This window comes from Pinus tabuliformis, chromosome 6, assembly GCF_031772625.1.
Source record: "Pinus tabuliformis cultivar Carrire ecotype Pingquan chromosome 6, CPIR1, whole genome shotgun sequence".
Taxonomy (NCBI): Eukaryota; Viridiplantae; Streptophyta; class Pinopsida; order Pinales; family Pinaceae; genus Pinus; species Pinus tabuliformis.
Genome location: NC_142292.1, coordinates 1,956,820,807 through 1,956,828,271, shown reverse-complemented (window position 1 = coordinate 1,956,828,271; position 7,465 = coordinate 1,956,820,807).

Sequence of the window (7,465 nt, the reverse complement as noted above, 5' to 3'; positions counted from 1 at the left end):
AAGAAATTGTTGCCAGGGAGAAGTTGCCAAACTAGGATAGGTTGTGGGATGACTTCATTCAAGAATAGTTTCTATATGAGGATCTTCATCCGAAGAACAATACTTCAGATAATGACATGGCACTTGCATCATGAATGAAGGATTGGAAAAAGAAGGACTTGAGTAAATTCAAGTGTTTTAACTGTGGTGAGATGGGTCATTATTCGTCAATATGTCTGATGAAGAAGGAGGGAGATGACGAGGACAGGAAAGGAAAGCAGGCCATTAGTTTTTCCACTTTAGCTAAGATATATAATCTCCCCAGGAGATTGAAAGAGGAGGACTTTGCTATGATTTCTCATTTCTTGTAGTGTACTATCAATGAGGATGGATGGTATGTGGACAGTGGTGGGATGAAGCATATGACAAGGCCACACAAGGTTTTGGAGATTCTAACTGAATGGGACTCAAAGTTGCACCTGGTGTCAGGTGACAATAGACAGTTAGAGATTCGAGGATCGGGTTTTGTGCCATTCAGGATGGAGCCACAACGCATGATGTGGGTCTAGGATGTAATATTTATACTAGGACTAATATATAGCATGATTTCCATCTCGATGATCAAGAGGAAAGGGTTTGGGGTCTTGTTCTAGGATGGGAAGGCAAGAATCAGGCCCATAGGCTCTAAGTCTAATGGGATTATACTTTGCGTTATCGAGCATGGTGTCTACAAGTTGAGAGGCAAACTTGTGGATCATGGATAGAAGTAGGTGGAGAAGGTACAGGTTCTAGAGAAGCAGGAGCAAGCGCATGCTTCATAAGAGAAGGTACAAGTTCCTGAGAATAAGGTACACATTCCTAAGAAGGTCTAGGTTCCAAAGACTTAGAGGGAGTCTAGTTAAAGAGGGACCTTGCAGATTCAGAGGGAGACTATGTAGTCCAAGACTATCATGTGGTTAGTGGGGGGTAAGGGTGCTCCTACAACTTCCAAGAAGGAATCATGGAGAGAGTGGAAGACGTTACAGGATAAGAAGAAGAAGAAAGATTCTTTGAGTGACAATGAAAGTTCCAAGAAGGGTGTAGTTCACCGTATAGGGATTGCTGTGATTGTGAGCGCTGGGAGTTGGGCAAGTGTTGTGAGCAATGATGATGATGATAAGATACTTCCTAGTCTTGGAAGTACCCTCCTTGGTAAGAGGGACTATTGATTTGAGTATCTTGGGAGGTACTCCAAGCCTTAGGGTTCAGGGTTTGGAGGGCATAGTGCTAGAGGGGTAACTTGTGGGCTTCTAACAAAAGTATGGGGTTTTGCACGCAATCATGTTTGGGGAAATTACGGAGGCACATTTATACATGTGATGGCATGAGATGATAAAGGGCAGAAAGATGAATCTAACGCTTTGAGAATTGTCAAATTTTGTGTTTGTAGAAGTGGAGAAATGAATTTTTGAAGTTGACATATTAATCACTAGTCTTCAATTCATGTAGGCTTGATGTAAATTAATCCAATAGAAGGGTCTCTTCACTAATTCATTGGAGCCCATATTTAGGCTATAAAAAGAGGGTGGAGGCATTGTTTTAGAGCATCCAACAAGTGCAACACACAAGGAAGAAGTTCCCATATATCTTTGTCAATCCCCAACAACTAAAGGGAAGAAAGAATTAAGGGCAAGGACTGTTTCTATGGCTATTTAAGGTAACCAAAGCATTGGAGGAGGCCGTGGAGAAGGTTCAGAAGGTTGAGACTACTAGGGGTGTTTTCGGATCTGTTTGAGGGAAAACAAAGGTGAGAAGTGACTGTTTTGGAGGGCTCTTAGGGTGCCACATAAACTTGGGTAGGCTGCTGTTTGGTAAAATTAATTTCTTAATAAACGAATAAAACAACTAATCTGCTAGACATTAATTATCAACCCGAGGAGCATCTTTTTATTTCAATGGAATCGACAAAATATATGCATAACAATACCAACAATTAACACTGGTTCTATATGATTGTATTCTATACTATCAAGCTCATTCAAGAAGAAATAAAAGGTAAGACCTGAATAATAAAACTAAAATTAAGAAGAAGGAAGTAAATAACAAGAAAAACAATTATGGTAATCACACAACTTGAATCATTCCTAGATTAAACCACACATTGATGAAATGGAAATTTAATCTATTGCACTCAACAGAATTCAAATGCTAATTTATAGAAGCAAATTCAATGAAATCTACAAGTTGTAGGAAACAACAAATCTAAAAAATGCAGCAAACAACAAATTAGTTAAAAGAAAAGAAATCTACTTTAAGGAATGACAATTGAAATTCAAATAAACAAACACACTACTAAACTACTATAGATGTTCAAGGCAGTACCTCGTCCAAGGTAGTGGGCCCAACTGCCCAAGACTCAGTTCCGCCTTGAGAAGAAACTCAGATCAGATTACAAATAATGGATGTAGAACTCAATGGATAACTTCCTTCATTAAAACATATGAGAGAAATAATTACGGCATAATGGAGCTCTTGGCTTTGCCTCAAATTCAATAATTGTTCATCCTCTCATCTCTTATCTCTTATCTATTCTCCTACATCCTATCTAAGAATTGTCCTTCTCCTATCTCCTAATTATCTCTTATTATCTCCTCTATTATCCTCTAGTTCTCTAATTCTCCAATTCTCTTCTTCCTATTTGATCTCTATTTTCATTTAAATACACAGAGAGCAAAGAGAAGTTACAGCAAAGATGATTACAAAATGATTTATATTACAAATTTGGATTGTATAAAACAAATTGATCAGCAAGATCATATATGAAAGATATTTTCATCAACATTTACCAGGAACAAGTTGAATCTGGTATTGCAATTGGAAGAATTTGGAAAACGGCTGCAACAACAAATCGGAGAAAAATGTCTTCGAAGAACCTTTCGTTTCTCTTAATAAAGACCAAATTTTGGAAAATTGCACATTGCAAAACTAATTCGTTCCATTCTAGACAAAAACCATGTCTCAGATTTTCTATATTCTCCTTCATTTATTCAAAACATCCAATGCAAAAGTATCACTTCTTATTCCAGTGAATTTCTGAGTTGGAATATTTAATTGTGAGTTGGAGATCAAATTTGCAATCTGGAAAAGATCTTGGAGGCTAAAATCATGAGTGATGTTACAACAAATCCATTAGTAAACCATCATTGGTAAAATCATGCATAATAATCATCAATTTATTAAAAATAAAGGAGAAAATTAGTATTTATCCATAAGAGCATAAATAATTATAAAATGGAATTATATGATAAATTATGATAAATGACGTGATAAATAATGGTAGAAATGGGTGAACTAAGCATTAAAAAGTGAAAATAATAATGACTTATTAGCCCAACATACCCCCAAACTGAATATATTTCATGTCTTCATGCAACCCCAAATCCTCCATATTAACCAAGATATAAGAAATGTTCATCCCAAGTCATGAAAGTGATGGAACAAATGCGTTCTTCCTCAAATAATGAATATTCTATTTAGCAATGTTGATGAATTCGTAACAATTTTCACATCAACTTTCAACCAGATGTATATGAAGTTGCAACAAAATATGATATAAGTAACGACAAACTTCATTAACCAAAAACTACAAACCAGATTTCGCTGAAATTTGGCAAGAAGATTTCTACTATATTAAAGCTCCAAAAATCATATCATTTTGATGCATGGAGCATGAGATATAAGAAAAATGGCTGTAGGTGATACTGCGTGATTTTTGAAATTTTACAAACTAATTTAACTTGAACTTTTTTGCGTTTGTGTATTTTAATGATACCTCTTTGCTATCCAAAAATCAAAAGAATTTAGTTCATTGTTTTAAAGATATACGCAAATCAATTTATGCACTGTATAAAAATTAAATTGTATGCCTTAAATGAGAAAGAAAGTAGAAAGCATCCATCATGTGTATCAATTCCTCCCCCAAACTGGAGAATTAGCATGTCCTGATGAAATACTAGAAAATAAATTGAGGTGGTTGCTACAATTGTGGTTGAAATCTATGTTTGGTGTAAAACAACATGGAATAAGAGAGGTTTTGAGAATGAATAAGGAGATCGATGGAAGATTGCATGATCGTAATAAAGAAATTAATGAAAGTAACACACCCCCAAACTGAAAGCTTCGATGCCTCTGAAAAATGAGAAGTGGTAAAGATGTGGAATGAATGATGATAAACGATTCTCAATGGATGTTCATGAAATTATCCTAAACCTTTAATAAATCAAAAACTTATGCTATTTAACCTCAATTTTTACCTCCGGAAAAATGTGCAATGACATGTATGGATTGGTATTTGTTGAAGCTGATGTAGGTTGAGCTGATGTTGAAAGTGATGCAAAAGGTGGAAGCCATGCAAGAACATCCTGTCTGCGAGTTGCTCGAGCCTCTTTTGTTAGTTGCAATAATGTGGACTCGTTGCGAATAGAGTTTCCCCCCATACTTGTTGTTCTCCTGTAAACAATTCACTACTCTGTATGCAATTTTCTTGAATCCATAGTTTTAGTTTTGAACAGTAGCATATAAGCCACATGGAAAGATTGCAATCAGAAAAACTTTTGTATAAATGCAATATTTTGTCAAATCAGTAAGCTATGGCGGTGTTCGGTAATTATTTTGCATGTTATCCCATAATGCATACCTTTCCCCCTCAAATCAGAAAAGGGCATCCATGATCATAAATCATAGGAAAAAGGGAAAGGATGTTGAGGGTTCATAAATGCAGCACGAAAATCAATCAAAGCAGCGTAAATATAGCAAAAGCAATCAAAGCAGTATAGTTCAAAAGATGTGAAATTCTCGTAAAACAAAACAAAGGTTTAGATCATTATGTAAATAGATATTTACCTTAGGTGGAAAAATATGATGAAATCATCACCGAAGATAAATGTTAACGACTGGTGGTAAAGTGATTGGACAATAATGATATAATGTGTATAAAGATATAATTTACCATGCATGTTGGAGAATTGAATTAGAAATGTTGTTCAAATGATAAATTCTCCTTTAAAAATGAGTCCATATGGGGTACTATGATAGAGAGTATTTGGTAGTGTAACATAGTACTTCAATACCACAAGCAAAGTCGTTGCTTCCACTAGGCATTCATAGTCTCGACAGAGTTTCCTTTTAACCCCAAAAATAAGCCATAGTCCTCCATTTAGTATTTAGGTGCTTTTATGTTTTTTATTGCTATAAAGAGACCACTATGCTGGCATGGTAACCAGATAATCATAGTGCCATTCACTAGGATATAATAAAGTGAACAAGCTGGCTCGTGATGGGACCCCCTGTCCTTTTGATGGTTTTAACTATCAAGAAGGTCATTACCTTGGTGTGGTGGCCATAATGGAATGCCACTTGTTACACCCTTATGATCATGGTAGGCTTGCTCGTGATGAGACCCCCTATCCTTTTTAAGATAATTCTTGTTACGTTTTCATATTTTTATATTTTAATGCTTTTATTATAAAGAGAGGGAGGCTCGTTTACTCCTTAAGAGTCAGGGATGGCATAAGAAGTGAAAAAATTGGCAATAAAAGTTATGTTTCCGCCCCCCCCATATCATCATATCAAAGGCATTTATCCTTTTGAAAGTGTAAAAGATAAACTAGCATGGCATTAGAATAATAAATCATTTTATGATGCGTCCAAAGAGAAGATATTCAACCAGTCATTATATAGGTGCACCATGTCAGCTTCGGAATAAAGATTACCATCAAAAGGTTTCATAAGTCATAATGGTATTAATATTACTATTTTTCTTTATCTTAGGCATAAGTCCAACCAGATGGATTTGTTATTCAAAACATAAAAGAGAAAGAAAATGAAAAATGACTGGTAATGAAACAGTAAAGAGAAATCACAATTATTCCTACAAAAATGCAAAAATTGTTCTTCGATCGATTGAACAATAATCGTTCAATCATTTGAACAAAAAAAATCAAACATGAAAAAGTGTTGTTTAATTGATTGAACAACAATCGTTCAATCATTTGAATAGCAAAAATAAAACACGCAAAAGTGTTGTTCAATTGATTGAACAACAATCATTCAATTATTTGAACAAAAAAAATCAAACATGTAAAATTGATGTTCAATTGATTGAACAACAATCGTTCAATCATTTGAACAACAAAAATAAAACACAAAAAAGTGTTGTTCAATTGATTGAACAACAATCGTTCAATCACTTGAAGGACAAAAATAAAACACGCAAAAGTGTTGTTCAATTGATTGAATAGCAATCGTTCAATCATTTGAAAAACAAAAATAAAACATGCAATGCAAAAGTGTTGTTCAATTGATTGAACAACGATCATTCAATCATTTGAACAATGAAAATAAAACACGCAAAAGTGTTGTTCAATTGATTGAACAACAATGGTTCAATCATCTGAAAAACAAAAATAAAACACGCAAAAGAGTTGTTCAATTGATTGAACATGAAAAATAAAACACACAAAAGTGATGTTCAATTGATTGAATGACAATCATCAATCATTTGAACAATGAAAATAAAGTGCACAAAAGTGTTGTTCAATCAATTGAGCAACAATCATTCAATCATTTGAACAACAAAAATAAAACACACAAAAGTGTTGTTCAATTGATTGAATAGTAAAAATAAAATACGTAAAAGTAGTGTTCAATTCGTTTAATCATTTGAACAACAAAAATAAAACACGCAAAAGTGTTGTTCAATCGATTGAACAACAATCGTTCAATCATTTGAACAACAAAAATAAAACACACAAAAGTGTTGTTCAATCGATTGAACAACAATCATTCAATCATTTGAACAACAAAATTAAAACATACAAAAGTGATGTTCAATTGATTGAACAGCAATCATTCAATCATTTGAACAACAAAAATGTGCAAAAGTGTTATTCAATTGATTGAACAACAATCGTTCAATCGTTTGAATTGCAAAAATAAAACATGCAAAAGTGTCGCTCAATAGATTGAACAACAATCATTCAATCCTTTGAACAACAAAAATAAAACACACAAAAGTGTTGTTCAATTTATTGAACAACAATCATCCACTCATTTGAATAACAAAATAAAACACGCAAAAGTGTTGTTCAATTTATTGAATAACAATCGTTCAATCATTTGAACAACAAAAATAAAACATGCAAAAGTGTTGTTCAATTGATTGAATAGCAATCGTTCAATCATTTGAACAAAAATAAAACACGCAGAAGTGATGTTCAATTGATTGAACAACAACCTTTCAATCATTTGAATAGCAAAAATAAAACACGCAAAAATGTTTTTCAATCGATTAAGCAACAATTGTTCAATCGTTTTAACAGTGAAAATAAGACACACAAAAGTGTTGTTCAATCACCAATGGAGCGAAAACTACAATATTGAAGGAAGCAACACCTAAAACACAAAAATATAAGAGAAATCAGAAAAGAAACAACACTTTATTTTATAA